Source organism: Agelaius tricolor, unplaced genomic scaffold (assembly GCF_023055355.1).
Source record: "Agelaius tricolor isolate 1412-34295 unplaced genomic scaffold, bAgeTri1.0.p SCAF_4, whole genome shotgun sequence".
NCBI lineage: Eukaryota > Metazoa > Chordata > Aves > Passeriformes > Icteridae > Agelaius > Agelaius tricolor.
Window position 1 is genome coordinate 17,416,010 of NW_027269264.1, and position 19,981 is coordinate 17,435,990.

A 19,981-nucleotide genomic window follows, 5' to 3' on the forward strand; every position below is an offset into this window, starting at 1 on the left:
CGAGGGCCGGGCCCGCCCCCAGCACCGCTCGGCCGCCATACTGCGGGGCAACCCAAACTTGTTACACACGGGCACCAACTCCTCCTCCTCCTCCTGCCCCTCCCGCCGCCGCCGCCCTGCCCCCGCCGGCGACGGGAGGAGGGGGCTCTGCCTGCCCAGCCCCAGCCGCGGGGAAGGCGCCGAGGCAGGCAGGCGTCGTGCGAGGGGAGTGCCGCAGCCCCCCGCAGGTAGGAGCGCCCGGCGGGGCGGGCTGTGCGCCGGCCGGGAGGAGGAGACGGCGGCGGGGGACGGGCGGAGGGAGCAGGAGGCGGCGGCGAGGGAGCGGTCGGCACCGGGGTAGCGACCGTCCGTGCCCGCCGCGCCTTCTCCCGCCGAGGTGGGTGCGGGGCTGGGGGACCCGGGCGTGGGGGGGTGGGTTGGCGCGGCTGCTCCTAAGGAACGCAGCCCGTCCTGCCGCCTGACAGGGCCCGGGCCGCCGCTGGGTTCGGGCGGGGGGCGAGGGCGCTGGCAGCCCCCGCCTGCGACGCGGCCGGACCGAGAAGGAGAGGAGGAGCCTCCAGCTGCAGCAAATGAGCGAGGGCTGCCAGGTTTATAAATCTGCTTTTCCTCCCATCGCCCCCGAGCCCCGCTGACTCCGGCGGCAGCGACCGCCGGCTGCGGCCCCGCCAGGTGCGTGCCCGGGGTGGCGGTCGGGCCCCCGCCGCCCGTGCTTGCCGCACCTGCCGCGGAGACGGGGTCCGGGGGCGCGCCCGAGGGTGGTGAGGACGGATGCGAGGCGTTTTCGTCTGGCTGAGAAGCGTTTGCCAGGAGTGTGTCCGGGCGCTTCGGGGAGGCCGCTGTCTGCTGGGAGCCGCCGTCCCTCATAGAGCGAAGAGCAATACGCGGCACTGGGTGCTTGCCGTGGGGTAACCGGCTGCATGTGTTCTGAAGAGCTGTTATGTGCTGCTTTATTTTTTAGCTGTCAGGAGAGTTTAAATCAGATTTCCACAGAGGTGCTGAGTTTGCAAGGTAATGGTGAAGAGAGAGTTTTCTGTCTCCATTTGCCCCTCAGCTAATTCTGAGGGGATGTCCTCACTGCTTCCCGGAGGTGTGGGTTGTTGCATGGTATTTTCCGTGTATACAAAACTACGCATCATGGGCGTTTAAGGGAGAGGGACTGAGTGGATGAATGCAGCCGTGGTAACTTCATTGTTGCAGCTCCTTTCTATTACGTGACTGCCTTTAGAAGGGAGGGGAACAGGAGCTTGATCCTGCCCTGGTGTAGGAGGGAGCCTGATGGATCTGTAGGTTGAAGGGATTTTTCAAGTCTGCTTTTTGGTTTAACGCTGAAACGTTTACCTACCTTCATGGCGTCCTGTACCTCTTACGGGGAGTTACTTCGGCTGAAAAATGTGAAACATCACCTTTAAGTTTATAGCACTCAGGTATTTCTAGTAGCTCTGGAAATCAGTGTAGTAATAAAGCCTCTTTTTTAAAGAAAATTGAAATTCTCACAGTAATTAGCACACGTCTGTTGAGTGCTTTGTGCCCATCAGGCTCAGAAATAGCTACTGATCTCATACTCCCTTTTGGATACCTGTATGGAGATTTTGTTAGAGAACTGTTTAATGACTTCTTTTATTAGAAAGAGTGCGAGCTCAGGCAGTTACGCAAGTGCGCCTAAAGGAAGCTGTGCTGGCTGCATGGATGGCGAATGTGGAGGCCGAGCCGGAGTGGGAGTATCGTTTACAAACTGAGTTAGAAAGGGGCATTGTAAGAGAGAACCGACTGGCTCGTGTTGGGTGAAACACTGTACGTACCATGTTCCCTGCTGTGCAGGGAAGAGTGTTTGTACAGTGTGCTGCCTGGGACAGCAGGCTATGGATGGATGGCCACTCAATTCTTTCTGGTAGCAGAGATGAATTAATAGGTGACTTTTTCCACTGGAAGCAAACGGGTGGCATGGCAATGTGTTACTGCATTTATATTTTTAGAGGAGGGGGAAAAAAAAAGGGAGGCTTTGTAAATGGGGAGCTGGATTGACAGATGAAGTCTGTCTTTACTATCATCTCTTGGCTTGTAGAGGAAGTATTTAACCATCTCTCCCCCCTCCTCTGAAGCAATTACTTTATATAGCTTTTTCGATGGTCCAGGATTGCTACAGAGTCTGCTGACAAAAGCTGGTTGCATTCATACCTACCAAAGTAGGTGTTTTTAGATTTCTCTCGTGTTTTTTTTTTTTTTTTTTTTTTTTTTTTTTTTTAAGAAACAAAAGCCATTGTAGCTAGTGGGGAGGGTGATAGCTACTTCCGCAACAAATTAGGTGTTTGATGTGAACGGTTCTATTTCAAAACTCTAACACCGATTCATAGGTTTTTCTGGACACTCTTAAGTACAGGTGTGCCCACAGACTTAATTTTATATGATGTGTTGCCATCTCTTTGCTGGTATTATGATTCACTCTCTTTACCTCCTTCCCCCATCCCAGTCCCTGCATAAACAGCTATTACATTGAACACTTGATAGCCTTTTCTTCCAAAACGCGTGGATTCATACCATTAAGAGGTCCTGCAAAAATGAGATGAGATGTTCTAGATGCCTTGGCACATCCCATACTGGCCTGCCTCCTGAGCAGCTGAGCCTCAGAGTTCCCCGCTTCACGCAGCCTTTTGCTGGGGAGGAGCTGGAGAACTCGAGAGGATCTGTCATCTGCTGAAGGCTGCTTGGGTGGAGTTGAAAGCTGCACTGTGCTTGCTCTGCAGCGCACTCTTGTCCTCTCTCCCACCTGTCTTAGGGGGTGTGTGCCAAATGAATATTTTCATTTTAAAATACATTTTCTTAGCTGTTTTCTTGCAGGGAAGCAAGTGGGAGGTCTCTTTCAGTCATGTAGAAATCAATTCTTGTTCTGGACTGCAAGCATGAGCTGTAATACTTGCATATGTCACCTAGTTTGCAAAAGGTGTTGGATAAGTAGCTGGGTGGTTGTGCCATAATCTGATTGTTAAGGATGGCTTTTCTAAGTGGGACTCTAAATCAACAGAAATAAAATCTTGGAGCATTTCTATCATAGTTATGTTATCTTGGAACTCCACTGATTGATTGTTTTGTTTTAGTTTTGGTTTCTCCAGGAAAAAGAGAATCTCAAGCTAGTTGTTACAGGGATTTTGTAGATAACAAGAATATAAAGTATTTCCCCTGAATGTTCAGAGCTGAAGTTACTTAACCTGGGTTTTGCTGTGCAGAGATAATGAAATAATTGCCAAAGTCGACTAACATGTCTTGTAAGCCTTATTGCTTCCAAGTGTTGGATCTTGTTGCATTCATATTCTGTCATTTAAATGAGTTGAAAAGTAGCTTCTGAAGGTATGACCATGAAAGCATTATTCATGAGTGGGTGGTGATCGATGATGAGCTAAAAATCAAATACTTGTAGACATGACTGAGACATTTTTTCACAGTGTTTTAAATTCTGGGTAGCATGTAAGAATAAGGTTGGAGATTTAAAGATGACAACAAAAACAAGTAAAGCAGATTGGAAACTTTCATTGTGGTAATATTAAACAGTTTGGTGGGGGAGTGTTCTCTGTTGTGCCCTATACTCAGTTGCTGTATGCCATGTTAATTAACTGAAGAAAGGTATGCTCATTTGGAAACTTGCATAATATACAAGGAGCTGGAAGTGCTTTTGGCTTTTTGTTTGGTTGCTTTTTCTCTGAAGTTTTCTGCCTCCTTTTTTCTAACTAGTCATTTCTCTGATGATAAAGCAATGTTTTATAAGGCCTTCTTCATCTGGCTTTGCATGGTAGTCCTGTGCCTGAGTGTTTAGGTAGATAGGTAAAAGAAGTGTATTGAAAAGAATGAATAAAGTCCCACTTAACTTTACTTATGTCTTGAGCTTGGGAAGTTGAAGTGCCTGAAGAGCTGGTTTTCCGTGTAGCATACAGCTGGTTGAGTACCAGAAGGAGCTTGGGAATGCCAAAAGTCCCTGCCAAGGCTTCCATTTGCAGTTAACTTGCCTGTGTATTGATACAGCTATGCAGGCTAGATGTGGAAGCTGTTTTAATTGTTTTCCTTCTGATATGAAGGTTTTGTCCTTGTTTCTTGGATGGACTGATGAAAGGAACCAAGAATTACTTTTTCTGTTCCCATAGCTCTTCAGCTACAAAGAGAAAAAGTAGAACCTCCTATTTCAGACTAATGTGTGCTGTCATCCTGGATTGGGAAGTTACAGATCTTGCTGTCCAGAACTGGATTAATGAGGTCTTACATTTAATTGTATTCTGGCCAAACAGCTTTTATGTTCTTTTATCTGCCTGTAAAGTTCCAGGAACACAAAGGCCTGTTTAGCTTCTGGATGTGCTACTGTAGTCTGCTTTCATTCACCATGAGGGAGGATACTGCCTGCAGTAAGAAATATGTTGAGCTCCTCTTCTAGCCAAGGGTGTCCAAGAGCTGCTCTGTTTCCTCCTGCTCCCTGTAACACCAAAGTTGTGGTGCAGTGAGCTTCTGGGTATGTCTGTCTTTCTGAAAACGAATAAATGTACCAGAACTTACTTTTACTAGGTGTAGTGCTTTCTCTTTTTTGATTATGGGATGGAGGAGGGAAGGAAGACTTGCATTGAATGAAGGGTCATGAGTGTTTTTTTTCAGTACTGTAGCTCTGAGACTTTTGACACATCAGTCTTTTAAAACACTAAATAGCAGCCTTTACTTCAAGAGTTCTGTACTGAGGGAGCCAGTTCTTGTGGCCTGGGCAAGGGGACAAAACAGATGCCAAAATAATAAAGAACTGTAAACAGATGAAAATAATAATAAAAATCTGTAGATGTAAGCAGATAAGGAACTTAGGAACCTTTACAAAGACTACACATAGTTAATTGAAGATCATGTATGATGTTTAGAACCAAGTTTGTTGGTACAAGAAATAGTGGATGGACACATTTTTTATTTTTCTCTGCTCTTCCACCTATTTGTTTTTACTCTGTTCATGTACAGCAGTGAACTCATAATCCACTAGGCATTTTCTGCATTGATCCTCTTAAAAAATTAGTATTAGCCTATATATGAAGCAGGCTAAAGAGGATTGAACACTGCTGCAAAATTAGTACCTGTTGGCCTCATTGGAAGGACAGGCAGGTTCCCTGTTTCTTGTATGGAGCCTGGTTGTGTGTTCCTCTGCAGGGTTGTGCAGGCTGAGCAGATATGTAAGTGATAAAGCACTGGTATGGAAGTGACTTGGAAATATATGGAGTTAGCAGACTGGGAAATTGTGATGTTGTTCGTGCATCTGATTACTTAGCTGGGAGACAGAAACGAATATGCAAAGCAGGGGAGGGTTTATGGAGATGGCTAGTTCTACTGGGAAAGCAGAGAGGAGAGGAGAAACTTTACAGACTTGTACACTCTTTGCTGGTGTACAACAGAGAGACCAAAGGTTGTCTGGAACCTAAAGCAGGTCTGACAGAACTGCAGCAAGGCGAGACAATGGGGAGACTGGAATTCCCTGTGCCTGAGTAAAACCTCCAGGTCCATACAGATTTGCATACATTGCAAGTGGCAGAGCCAAGGAGTAGGGGGAAGAATGCATGAAACGTGATTATAGTTCTTGCTTTGTTGAGGAGTGGTTTTCACAGCCAGCCTTTAACGGTATTTCTGAGGCTTTTTTTTCCTTCTCTCAATATAAAGCAGGCATTCTTCTTGCCCCAAATCATTGATTTATAAGTATATGCTCAGTTGTGCTTTTTTTTTTAATAAACAAATGATACTGTATGAACTTTGCCATTGAATATACAAAGAGATGAATAGAAATGTGGAGGCTTTTTGTTTTTATAGAATGTCTTTGTTCTCATTTCCACTGAAAGAGATAATGAGTTACAATTGTGTGTTACTGGAAAAACAATGCAGGATGTGGGGGAGAGACCTAGAGATGTGGAAGCTCTTGGATTTATATGTGAATTCTCTCTCTGTGTAGATTTTAGATGTTCTGGGGAGAATGGAGAAATATAGACTTTTTAAAAAACAAAGTGCACATTGAATTGATGTCTTAAATCAGGTCATTGAGGTTGTGCTTGACATTGGTTAGGTTTGTTGTAATTAAACTCATAATTCTGTAACACTTCAGAAGGAGCTGTTGTTTGTTTTGCTGAGCATGATACGGACTGGTCAAAGTTTGTATGAGGACACGTTTAAATCCATAATTTATCTCCATAAAATGCATTCATTACTTTACCTTTTTGGTTTGCAGATCATTTCTTTTGACAGTAGGAAAGACTAAACTGGCAATACCGTGTGGTGTTTGGGACTGTCATATGGGCATGGATAATACTGGTTTGTTTGCTAGAATTACGGTAACTTGTAAGAATGCATGTCAATACAGTATTTTACATATACTCTTCTCTGTGCTTTCACCTCATCTAGTAATGCTTGAATTTATTCAGAAGATATTTATTAAGTCACATTTAAGAAATAAAATCCCATTTGTTAATGCAAGCAGAACATTTGACTGTTCAGTAAAATCAGATGAGACTCCTTTTGTTTGAGGATGTAAGGAGGACAGTTTGTGGAAGGGGGGATCATTGGACCAGCTGATACAATGACAGGCTTTGGGACAATCAATATTCTCTCAACCTAATCTTATAAAATATTTATTGCCCTTCTTTCTGAGCCCCATCTTGGATGTTCTCAGTAGACTGTAATTCATGCCAGACATTGCACTATGGGCCACGAGGTATTGCTGTATCTAAATCTGTACTTAGTTTGAGTATTGTAAGAACTCTCTGCAAAGCATTTAAGAAGAGTGGTCTGCGCACAGAAGTTAATAATCAGACCCTCATCTTGCTAGCAGGTTTGCGTGGGTGGAACGTAGCTGGGGCTGGACATATGCCTGCTGAGGTTGTCCTCTAGTACAGGGACCTGCACAAATATACTCTCTTGACCTCTCAAAATAACAACGACAAAAATCCAAACCAAACAAAACCCCCCCATGACAACAACAACAACAAAACAATCCAAACCAGCCAAAAACATGCACACAACCCCCCCCAAAACAAAAATCCCAGTAGCAAGCTTTAGTTTTCTGCAGACTTTAGGAGTCTGCTGGACCAATGCTATACTTAAAGCTTTTTTTTTCCTCCCATATAGCTGTTGTTTCTTTTCACTAAAAGTGCCCTAAAATGGCCAGAGGCAAGAAATTCAGGCATTCCTTTTTCCACTCAGCAATTGCATATAATTACAAAGGATTTGCTGTAGGTGCATATGTATGCGCACACAAATCCCCATCTGTGTATGGCTGTAGATGTACTCCACCCAAAGTGTCCATTTGTCAGAAAATTATTGATTGATCAGACCTGTAGGTGTAAAGAAAATAAGTGCCTTTGATGGAATTAGTGTCTCCACCAAGAAAGCAAAGCTACAAAAAAACTTGCAAAGCCATTAAAAAGTGTCTGTATTTTGCACAGTGGTAGTAATTAATGTTTTCTTTCCTGTTAAAATCCAGTCTTATTTAGATGAGAGAGTGACTGCCTTTTTCTTCATTAAATTATTGGGATTGTTGAAAATATAAATGTTTAGATGTTTGGCCCTATGGAAATAAATGTACTGCTTAGTTAAATCTTACTTAGGTTTTACTCAGCATCAGTGATATTGATAAACTGCCTTGAAAGGTCATCCTGATTATCTTCTAGGTAAGTGAGACATAGAATGTAGTTTCATTTCTTTTGTACTGAAATCATTTGTGAAGGATTGTGTGATGAATGTGTGAGACCTTTCCATAGGCTTAAGAGCTTTTATTTCTACAATTTCCTCTCTCTGAAGAATTAAAAAATAAAAGAACCAACCCATAGGTATACATTCATAGTATATTAGCTGTTTAATGTACTTGACTAGCTATTTTTAATGACGGTCAATACTAATGAAATAGTTTCTTTCTTAAGATACGTAGATAAATTTATTCTAAATGTATGTTAAATTTTACCTTTTATTTGTCTAAGGGATTTATTACTCCAATGTCAGAGGGTATGTGGCACAAATCTACTTCATACAAACATGTGACTGTACAAATGTGTATATTGGCTCATGTGTGTATTAAGATGTTCATAAGAACACATTTTTAGATGGCTGAATTTGCCTCTTTGGAATTAATTTAATATTTTTAAAAGGCATCTGTTTTGCAGTTGCCTTGAAATGGGCCTCCTATGTGCATAAATTGATTGTGCATCAAATGGTACATGCTGATATCCAGGAATTCCACTGAGATTTTTTAAGAACTTCTTTTTCCCTCTTTAGCACTGGCAACCATCAGAGGTAAAAGTAACCATTATTCAGATGCTGTCTTGTGTTCTCTAATTTAATTGTTGGCTTTTATGAGAGTTTGGTTCCTGTTGCTGCATGTCTGCCTCTGTTTTTCTTCATAGCTCTGCTTTCCATCTTCTGGAATAGGATGGAGATTTATTATATGTCAATTGCTTTGGAAAAAGAAATTTCTCAGCAGGTTATGAAATGATGCTCTTGATCAGGTGGAGCATCTGATGGCCTGTGCAACATCTGGTTTCCGATTAGTGTTTGCTGAGAAGGCAGTATACTTTGAAGATGAATTTGCTGTAGTGTGAGGGAGGGATGATGCTGAAGTAGGTTTGGGAGCGTGTCCGGGGTAATGGGCGAGTGCAGCAGAAAGTCACTTGAGCAGGAGTAGTTACTGTTGGTCTGTGGAAGGTGAGCGGAGTCAGCTGTGCTAATTTCTATGCAGTAAATGGCCTCTGAGAGTCAAAGGTGCTAATGTGGCCCTGTCATTACAAGGCGCCTTACAGTGAAGGGAGCTTTGAGGTTCCCACAGAGAGATGTTGGCCTGCATATTTCCATGGCAACAGCCATCCTGTACACGTTTATAACCTTTGATTAAAGATACAGAAGGGAGGGGGAGATGTTTTTAAAGTTACAAATGTATAGCTTTAACTTGATCTTTCATTTTAACAATATCCCTTATTTACAGTCCTTGGAGTGTGGAGATATTTATCAGGAACAGAGCTGTCCTTTTCTCATTTGACAGACTTTGAGATGGCATTTGGGGGCATAAGTGATGTTCTGGAGATGGATGTCTGACTTGGATTGTAGCTGCACCAACATCACTCCACCAGCTTAGTTGCTGTTTATTTACATTAGTGTATTTTGTACCAAAATTCTACTCAAAGTTTATTATGCAAGGGTTTGTTACTCTGATAAAAGTGTTTGTGAGAATTTGTGCAAGAATTTTAAATAAGTTAGAGACAAAACTTCTAAATTGTTTTAGATGATGTGATTTTTTTTTTTATCTTTTACATAAGCAGGAAAGGTGAGTTTAGCTCACATCCTCATCACATGGCTTAGAAAGTCACAAGACTTCTAGTTAAAAAATCTTTTCAAAATTTATTAACTAAAAAACCACTACTAATAAAGCTATTTATACTTTAACTTAATCTTTAAATATTTTATCGTAAAGACTCATGCTACAGAGTAAGTTTTCTTAACTAATCATAACACACAAACCTACAATACTATACCCTAAAACTTGAAACTTTCCTCTACTTAGTATAATGTGTTTCTACTTTAAACTATAAATCCACATTCTCAATTCCAACACCTAAATTTAGAAGACTTTTCCAAAGTCTCAGATCAAATCCTATGTTTAGTTCTAAGCTTTGTCTTACAAGCACAAAGTTCTGAGAATTTTCTACATTTCAGATTCCAACATTTGAGGAAACAAACTGCTAATTCTCTGTTGAATAAGACTTATTTTCAAAGCAGAGGAACATGAGATAGCCTAAACTGTAGTTTCTTGAGCAGTATAGTGGCTGATGTGCAAAAACCTTAGGCTGGAGGGAAGAGCAAACTGTTCCTGCAGAAACTTCTCTTGGCTTGCAAGCTATGTGGAAGGCATATTTGTGCTCGCTGCATCTTCAAATCTCTGCCTCCTTTCCCCATGTCTGTGTTCTTGACAGTATTTTTCTTCATGCAGTGGTGGCCAGGTATCAGGATTGCAAAAGGAGTGTTCTCTGTCCAGGTTAGCTATTTTTACTTGTAATTCTCAGGTGCACCATGTTGCACTTCCTGGGAATTTTTGTTACCAAGAAACAGTAGAACTTTGCCACCCATCACTTTTCTTGGATCGTCCTTGTGAAGAAAAGTGAATTACTTTTGCGTTTCACATTTATGCTAGAAGTTGAGCTATAATACCAGAACTAATGCAGTGGGACCTTTGCAGAAGGATGAAATAAAACTGTTTCTTCTGTGCTTTTACTTTGGACAGCTGGGCTATCTTTTTACTTTGGACTAATCAGTAGTGACTCTAGGTGAGGCCGTTGGTATCTTGGTGAGGGAAAATGACAGATATTTTGTTGATATTTTGTGTGCATAAAGAATCACTCCAGCATTTCGCCATCATTTCTTTCAGAAGGAAGAGGTGTACAGATGCTACTAAAGCTTAGTGGTTGGTGATAGATAGTTTAAATGGACAGAGTTGCTTAGGGTTGCCAAAACAGGAAATTTTAGTGCTACAGATGTATTGTTCCATCTGAATTGCTAAGGCTGAGCAGACTGTGGTTACTATGAGCGTCAAGTACTGCTTCTGCCTTGACCATGAAGCAAAGCACCCTTCATGCTGCTCTTATACAGATCCCTAATGTTCCTTGAGAGAGTTTTTGGTACTGAATGACCTGGTTGGTTACTGTGGAAAGTTCATAGTGACTATGCAAACAGGACTGGAAAGTTCATGATGCTGGGAAATATCCCAGAAGGATAGAAGGATAGTCTCCATTATAGAAGAGATAGGGAAAAGAATACTTGGAGGAGAAATTATGAAGTATTGCAAACTCCTTTTTTTCATTTAGGCTGCAAAGGATATTGATACTGTTACTAATCTGTGTAATTTTTTATTAATTCCCATGTGTTTGGAATGGTTTACAGTGCCTTCCGATATGAATAAGTATTTCTGCTCACTTTGAAATAAGAGATAAAGGTTGTCTGCTAGGGATCTAAGTAAAAGCAGAAAACAGATCTTGGTGACATCAGGACCACATATCAAATGGACATGGCAGCATAGTTACAGCATTTCCATCCATTTTCTTGAATTAGAAAGGTCAGTGTAGATGCTTGGTTTTTTTTAAAGCAGGCAGAGGATGAGGCATTGTTTTGACAATTTTTGGTTTTAACCAGAGTTAAACAGATGCATTTTAAAGCCAAAGTAGCTTTGGGATCAAGTTGCCTCAGTGCCTGAATGCAGGACGTTTTGCAAGTGAATATATTAGCATCCAGGAAGACCATGGTCGTGTCTTCTGAGAGAAGAGTGCTGTCAGTGAAACACCAATCACAACCCCCCTCTCTGGGGTTTTGTTCTGGTGATTACCACTGGAGAAGAAAGTTGTGCTGTTTTTGTCAGCTTCTGCAATGTGGCAGAAGGACATTCCCATAGCAATTTTACAGTGCCAGGAATGGATTGGAATAATGCTTGAGAGTAGAAAGCATTATTTGTTAGCTAGCTTCTCTCTCAATTACAGCTAAGATTCTAATCACTGTTTTAGGGTCCTGAAAACTTGTTTGCAAACTTTGTGAGGATTTATGTCCTGTGTCACTAATAGAGAATAAAACCAAGAAAGATCCAGATAAATAACATTAACTGAAACTGCCTAAAAGGGAGATAAAGATGTGTAGAGGTGGGAATTAAGTGGTCTAAAGGATTCTGAAAGCGTGTGTTGGAGTTTGTAGATAGGTACATAAAATGCAGAACAGACTCTGATGATCTGAACACGTGTTTCTGGTTGGAGAGGTGCTGTGGCAGCTCTGAGCTTGAGTGTTCAGACCATGACATTGGGGCAGTCTTTGAACATTTTGCCCTGATCCTGAGATGTCTGCCTGGATAAAGCTCAGCTGGAATAGATATGCATCTAGAAGATAATACTGTAGCCTTTGTTCAGGATTTGCAGAGAAAATGAAAAGTGTTTGGCTTCTGAAAAATGTTTCAATGATCTCACTAGGAAGAGCAGTGTGGATTTTTAATGTAGTACTTATATTACAGCCAGTAACACTATAAAAATGTTGGGTTAGATGTCCTTGCGGGATTGCTGCCGTGACTTCAAAACTTCTTCAAATATGATCAAATGACTTCAGCAGGCTCTTTTGAGAACTTTCCTGAGGTGTTGAAAATCCTTTGTGGTTGCATGAGTTCAAGATGTTAAAGCCTTTAGATGTAAGACTTTATAGAGTCAAAAATTGTAAATGTAGCTGAGATTCTGTATTTGGTTACTTAGGCAACGTGCTATTATTTTTTTTCTTTATACATTGCCACCCCTGAGCATGCCCTCTGTTCAGATAGACGAACCCTTTGGTTATGGTTAAAATTAATCAAATACTGACAGCAAAGCCACAAGCATTTTTTATAGGCCATACTATCTGAAGGTGGCATATATTAAGATTCTTGTGGGAAGCAAGAAAAAATTAAATTTTATTTGCTGAGATACTGAAAATAATGATGCATATCAATTTTAGCATTCAAAGAGGGAAAGTACAGTTTTGAGCCACTGTTTGTTTTGGCAAGTCATTGTTTTTCAAATGCATTGATGGAACTATTTGTACTGTCGTGAGCCAGAACAATGTCAGGTGGGTACTGCATGTACTGGAACAAGCAACTTTAGTGTTTCCTGAATCATCCTGAGTAGAGGAATGTGAAGGACAAAACTGTAATAAAAATGGATGATTATTGCTTTTCACTGAAAGAGAAAAGTTGTACCTAAAATTCAGCTTACTTTAAATTCTTATGTTTCATTTCCTTTACTCTGATAGAGTTCATAAAAACATAGTTGATACCTTGTTTTTGAAGACAAATGTATTCCATGTGGCTTAGAAGTCAGGCTTCATTAAAATTAAGATCACTTTAGTCTAAATTTTAATATCAAGCTGCTTAGTAATTGTTTTAATCTGAATTTTATATTAAAACTGCAAAGATAGAGTAGGTGTAGTGTGTTTTTAGTGACTGATAAGTGTATGTTGTTATATAAATCAGGTTACATATGTAGGTGTTTCTAGTACCTAGGACAAAGAAGTATTGTATATAAAGCTTGTTTTTCAGTTGCCTTAAATTCCTAATACTATCATGTACATTCAAATTACACACATAGCTGTTTGTTCTCTTTGCACATTGGCACAGATTTTCCAGACTCATCATGCCAAACCAGTAGCGGCGTTTGTGCCAAAGGGTTAAGTGTTTGGAATAAGAGGGAAGGCGTGCAGTATCCAGGACAGCACCGGCAGTGTGATGATGGTGTTTTCTGGGGCTCTGTTGTGATTTGTATCACAAATCTGTACACACATCAGTCTGTGCAGCAATTGTTCAAAACCTTGTATTTGTATTAGTACTTTGAGTGCCTGTGTTTGTGGCAGAAGCAGGGAGTGGGAAGGTGAAAGCTGTTAACTTTTCATGCACAGCAAGATGCAGAATTCATCAGAGGCTCTGTCGTCGCCCAGCTATTAGCCAGCAAGTTACCCATAGGAGTAAAGTACTTATGCTTGTTTTGGGGTTGAACTTTGTGGCAGGTGGAAATCAGGAGTTCACTAAAACAGCTGAGTGTTTGCTGTGGTAATTGTGGCATGTGTCTGGACTTTGGCTGTAACTCTCTGCTCAGCTATTTGGCAGGAGGACAGTGTGATCTGGTTTTAAAGCCTGAGGTCTCTGAGAGGCATGTGGAACAGCCTAGCTCTGAAACTGCTGAAGGGGGAGAAACTGTGATAGCAAGGAGGATCAGTAATGAAGCTTAATGCTTTTTGTGGCCATCTGCAGAGTTGAAAACGTTTTAGTGAGGTTTGCTGTTCTTTCTGTAATGGGGTGTCATGTAGACATGCATCATAGAGGCATACATTGATTAATCAAGAAAGTGTTTCTAGTGAGAACAGGAAACATTTTAAAACCTGAGCTTTTCATTAGCACTTCCCATTTCCTGTCCAGCCTCTCTGTTTGGTGAAATACAGGAGTTTTACTTCTGGAATTGAATGGCTTAGTTCACAGCATTAAGTGGCAGCAGCGATGACTGCTGCTGTGGGAGCCTCACTGGGGCTCCAGCCTGCTTGTTGGCCATGACAATCTGGCAAAACTTTCTTGAACTCAAGGTTTCTTTATCTGATTACATTGCTGCCATGTTTCTTCAAGTTTCTCAGGATCCCTTGATCATTTTCAGGATATAAAGCACTTCTTACTTTTGGATCTCCCAAAGTACAGTTTGGGAGATTCTTTCTCCATTTTCAGAACTGTGATTTAATTTTAATTCCTAATTGTATTTGTTTTTCAGAGTTTGTGTGAAAAGGTTGAAAGTATTCCTGTATTACGGTGAAGTGACATAAAGCAAGGGTAGTTTAATCTTTTGTAGTTGATGAAAATGTGAGCTTTAAATAACATTCAGGAAGCAGAGAAGAAATATAAGAAGAAATATATGAGAGGTTGAGGAAGTAATTATAAAGGCTTTGGCAGCTCTCTTCCAATAGTCACACTGTGCTTGATAAAGCCAAATTAATAGTTCCCTTTATGTGGAAAAGAGGGACTTGGAGTTTGTGAAAAGATGTTTGTTGCTTTCACAGTTAATGCGTTCCATTTTCAGCAAAAATCTTAAGACTTTAGGCTCATGTGTTACTGGTGGCTTTATGGTGCTGCCAGTGCTGTCATATTCTGGTGGCATTTGAGGGCCCCAAACAGGCAGATGTGTTAAGAGTTTGTGGTACCTAAATGCCAGTGGGAAACATGGTCACTGCCACATGAAGTAGTTCGAAAGAAGAAAGTGAGCCTTATGGAAGGAGGAGAAGCAGAATTTTAAATTTTATAATTTGAGTGGTCCTGCTCCTTTGAGTCACTCAACTTTGCCTTTGGCTGTTATATCTCAGAATGCTTTCCAGGTAAGTCTTTCTGTGGAAGTGAATCCCAAATGCTTGGAGGCGGGAAAGGTAGCAGTAGCTGTTAGTTTATGGAATATACAGCAGAACTGAAAAGGTATGGGGCAGGGGAGCCACGTGTCTGAGCTGTGTGGCACAGACATCAACAGTGGATAGTTAGGAAGGGCATGGAGTTGGGAAGGATGGAGAGCTGGATAAAAAGAAAGATGTGTGGGATTTACATTTTCTTACAGAAAAGGTGATTTATGTCTAGATTTTCAAGATGACTTGCTCTGAAAAAATGCATCCATGCAATTTCTAGATGTTGAGGTTTCATTGTGGAGTGAAACTATAGTGTGTATTACTGATCTGATGAAAGCTGAAATATGTATTATTCTGGTTCACACATTACCTTCTTGGTATACCCACTGCAAGTATATCAGCAAAGCCCATGATCACGTTTTTCTTCTCCTTCCCTCCAATTTGCTGAGAAATAGGTAAGTAGTTTTATTTTCTAAGGTATTTGTGCAGAGAAGTAAATTCATTGCATTTTGTAAATCTAGTGGAATTTTACTGGTATCCTTCCTGTGCCCAGAGCATTAGAACTCGGAAACCTACTGATGCTGATTACCATGTTCACACTATGATAAAAATTTGAAGATAATGCAGTTGATTATTGCTTGTGTTTTTGCATCTAGGTATACCAAATATGCTGGGAATTCATTTCTACAGATGGATTTTCCCTGAGGTTTGTATTCAGGCTGCACTGATTGATCCTTGGCATAGCTGTATCAATAAGCTAAGTCCTAATAGACAGCTGGTAATAGAATTGGGTTTTTAGAGGGCAGCCTTATTGGCATATGGCTCTCATTATGGGACAGTACCACATCTAAAGTCATTTTAGTTCTTGATGTTGCAGTAGTGCTGTGTAGAGATGGTGCAATTGCTCCAGGGAGAAGATGGAAATGCCTCACATCACTCAGCTGTCTTCCTGCTGATTAAGGAGTGACACTGTCCGAGATGCCTTTAGGAGGCAGGCAATTATTTTCAGACACAGAGATGTTAACCAAGAACTGAAGCCTTATGGGAACAAAGGATAAGCAGGGCTGGAGAGAGGGGAGGCTATTCCCAAAACATTTATTTTGCTGCTTTTTAGTATTAGTGTCTCTTGAGAAAGGTTTTCCATTTACATGGTGAAGCATTTAGCACTTGTGAGCTGACTATGTGAAGAGCTAAGTGTTCCCTGTTTCATATTCTTTATCTTTACACTTGCTCAAATGTAAAACAACCTAGTGCTAATTTGCGTCCTGTTAGTGAGACCAGCACTGATGCTCTTTTTTCTTTCTACTCATTTCAGATAGTATTACGGGGGTTGTTTTGTTTTTGTTTCAATACTGAGCTAAAATCTAGTTTTTTAAGCAGCAAAGGGATTTATATCCAGCAGGCTGCTGCCATGTGGTCATTATTTTTGTGGCAGACTCATTACTTGATGACAAAATCAGGGCATTGCCAACTGCTCAAGGCAACCATTTGCTACTGTCCTTGTATTAGAGCTCTCAGAACAGCCATGCAGCTTGAGTTACAGGTAAGAAATTAATTTTTTAAATATTTTGTTAGACAGAGTAAATTAAAAGCTCATTTAGAGGTTCTTCTAGTAAATGAGGTGTCACAATAGGGAATAATTTAGTGGCAGTGGAAAAGAATTCAACTTGTAAAATGGTGTAATCTAGGCTCCAAATGGGAGAGGTTTATGTGGTGTAGTCACTGTTGACTGGTCAATTTCATTGTATCATAACTAACAATGAAGCTGTTTGAATTGCTTAGCAAATTGAAGTTTCCTAACCTGACTCTGAGTCATGTTGCCTATGTAGAGATTAATTGTAAGTGTTCTTATGTGTACATCTGCATCAGGATGTCTTTCTGTGACTAGTTTTCATCATTTCTGTAGTAGCCTTGGTTCATTTGGAGACATACAGTCTTGTAGTCCCCAAGAACAGCAATGCCTGAGTAAGGGCCTCAGTGTTGTCTAGTAGGACCTACTGGGAAGCTGTTTTCTTTGTTGTTGTTGTTGTCGGTACATTGTTTATACATACTGTATGTTTTCTGTTGCCATACAGCTTAAATGTGAAGAAATAATGAAAAACACTGATGCCTGTTTTGAGTAAATTGTAGCTGAACAATTGGCTGCTTTGTTTGCACTATAAGTGTGCAAAACTGTAACTTGAATCTTGAGATTTATTTTGAAGACGTCAGGCTTTGGTGTGATTTTTAGAAATGTATACAGAATCATTTGTGTTTAGAAAAGTGGATGGCAGTTGCATATCACTATTTTTTGCCCAAAGACATGAAGTTAGATGAATAAATGGGGGTTGGGATGACAGGCACAGACCTCAGTTGTGCTTGTGCTCTAGAATGTACTATTGCATTTTCTAGTTATTGCTTCTGAATCGTGCCAGTGCTTTTGCTTTTATTGAAACTTGTGGTATGTATTTCATAACTAGCATTTGCTTTTCTGGTTTTGTGATTTTAAAAATTTAACTGTACCTTGATTATCAGCATCACTGAAGCTCACTTGAATAAGTGAATAGAATGCACTCTGCACAAGTGCAAAATCAATAGGGTGTTGTTTGGAAATATGTGCAAAACAAAAGGGCAAACCAAGAATAAAACCTGCCTTTTAGAAGACATCAGAATAATCTTTTATGCTTGTAAAAGATCTCTTTTCTTTAATAGCAGGAGTCGATTGTACTGAAAGGATGCTGTTACATTTTAATGACATTAATGCTTTGTCTACTAAAAAAAAGAAATGTGGAGGTGAATCCGTGCGCACTTTGAGTAGCTAAGAATTTAAGAAGAACCTTACCTGGTACTCACTTATCATGTATATTTTTCCTCAATATTTTTTCAATCTGTTAATTTTTCTTTAATATGTTTTAATATGACCTTTAGTCAAGGTATCACTGAACCTTTGAATTCCCAATGAGTTTTTAAAAAATTTGGTCGGAAAAAGAAGACCAAAACTGGAACAATGACAGAAAAGCAGATTCAGAGAAATGAATGTTTGTCATTGAGTTGTGTATTGGCAGTTGCATGTGCAGTGCTGTCTGAAGTTCGGTATCTAAAAATTTCTTTTTCTGTCCTACTATGACAAAAAAGTGTATATATTTATGTTTATTTCCAGGGAGATCAGCAGGTAGCAGACTAGAGATGATGATGTAGCGTGTAGAATGGGGAAGGATTTTGCAGCAAATGAGATGATGGCAAACAGAAAAAATTGGATACCTCTCTTGAGGAAGTCCGTCTTTGTTGGGAGGGGAAACTCTCCTGAAGAATGTAGCTGAGTGGATGGTGTGCATAGATCAGTGTGCAGGGAGCACTGAGTGGCTGCAGGCAGGGGAGTAGACTTCGGTCTGGTGGTGGTAGGTACTTCAGGAAGAGTTCGCCGCAGCAGGCTTTTTTTTTGTTTTGGTTTGGTTTTGGAGGCTGCTGGGAGATGAGGATTGTTTCTGTGGGTTCAGGTGGCTTTTCTTTGCAGTCAGTTGGAGTGATTCGAGAGGGTGGTCCCATCTATCAGTGGGAGATGTGTGTGATAAGACCTGCTTTTCTTGTGAATGGCTGAAACCTGGCACATGGCGTAACTTTCATTGGGGAGCAGTAAGCTGATACTTCTGGTCTGCAGTAGCTATCATTGGTGTTTTGCTCTCTCCATTTTCTGTCTGGGTATGTAGCTGTGTCTGCTTTTTCCTATTCCTTTCTCTTAATAATTTTTATTTTAAGCTAGTGCCACATGACTGCTGTCTTGCATAACTCTCTACAGCTTTGTTTATTGATGCACTTGAGTACAGACTATTATTTTGTCTTTGCTTTTGTTCCTGTTGCTTATGTGGTAATTAGTTTTCCCCTGAGCTCTGCAGGTGCTGGCAGACAGGGGCAGAGGTGCCGGTGCTCTGGGGCACCTCGGGAGGTCCTCTGTTGACCTGGCAGTGGTGCCTGCTGCTGTGGGAACCTCACTGAGGCTCCAGCCTGCCTGTTGGCCATGGCCTCCACTCCAGGCCATGGGCTGCCCTCTCCAGGAATAAGAGCATGGGAACAGGCTGTTAGGGAACCTTCTCAGAGGGAGCCTCTGGGCAGCCCAAGGTGTGAGGGCATAAGCCACAGCCAGTGGTAGCACGTGGAACTGAGAGTGTTTCTCACATGAAAGTTGTGTCCCTCTCCACTGCTTCTTTCATTTTACACAAATCACATTTTACTGTTGTTTCTTTTCCTTTTTAGCCCACAAAACCATAAATTTGCCAGATAATTTTCATCATGCAGTTTTTATTTATATGCTGAGCATTACTACTTTTTAGGCAAGGAATTGTGCTGTAGACTTCAGCTGAAGAAGTGTAGTTGCAGATTAGAAGTGGACAGTGTTCTGGTTTTCTTTCTCATTGTTCTGTCAAGAATGAAATGGTTAAAACAATGAGAGGTTTCCGGTTACCATGTTTGTATCAGCTGACTACGTGTTATTCTTATTAATGAACTGTAGCTGAGTAGTTGGCATCTGCTGTGAAGGAGAGAGAAATGATCAACCATCAGTTTTGTGATTTTGCTTTGTAGACCAGCTATTTAACATAGTGCAATAAAACTTAGCAATTTTGGCAATTCAGAATGATGCTGGCAGTCTCACATTGTTTTCTGTGTGAACAAAGTAGCTGTGGCTGTTCTGGTTGTTGCTATTAGCCTTCATCAGTGTAAAATAAGGTCCACAAAAACTGCTGTGAAACTAATGATCTCTTTTGAAAAAAATCACAGATGTTTGAGATTAGTGCAGGCGCTTCAGCAGCGTGACCAAGGACCAGACTGGGGGTAGTAGAACAGCATGCCAGAGCAGAAGCCAGTGGTGCATGCTGGCTTTTGCAGTTAAAATGGTTTGCAGAAATAGTGCTGACAAAGTCACCCCATTGCATGAGCTACCAGAGAGGCAAACAGTCAGGGTGTTTGGGAAGAACTGCAGTGACTGATTTGCCATGCTTTATTTGGCCTCTGGAAAAGTCACTGTATGAATGGTAACTGAATGAAGAAGTTAGTTTTAAAAAGTAGTTTGTTCTAAAAAGTTTTAAGTGACTTCAGGTGATAGCAT

At 41.0% G+C, this 19,981-nt stretch overlaps 1 protein-coding gene across 14 annotated transcripts in view; it reads left to right on the forward strand.

The window, feature by feature from the left end:
* The first annotated feature begins 96 nt into the window (after positions 1 to 96).
* Positions 97 to 19,981, forward strand: part of SEMA4D (semaphorin 4D) — a 100,065-nt gene continuing 80,180 nt past the window's right edge. For 11 of the 14 annotated variants that reach the window (XR_011678863.1, XR_011678864.1, XR_011678862.1 and 8 more), the window contains exon 1: positions 242 to 376. The gene's annotated coding sequence lies outside the window, so the exon portion shown is untranslated. The other 3 variants (XM_071424751.1, XM_071424752.1, XM_071424754.1) reach the window with 3 other exon arrangements.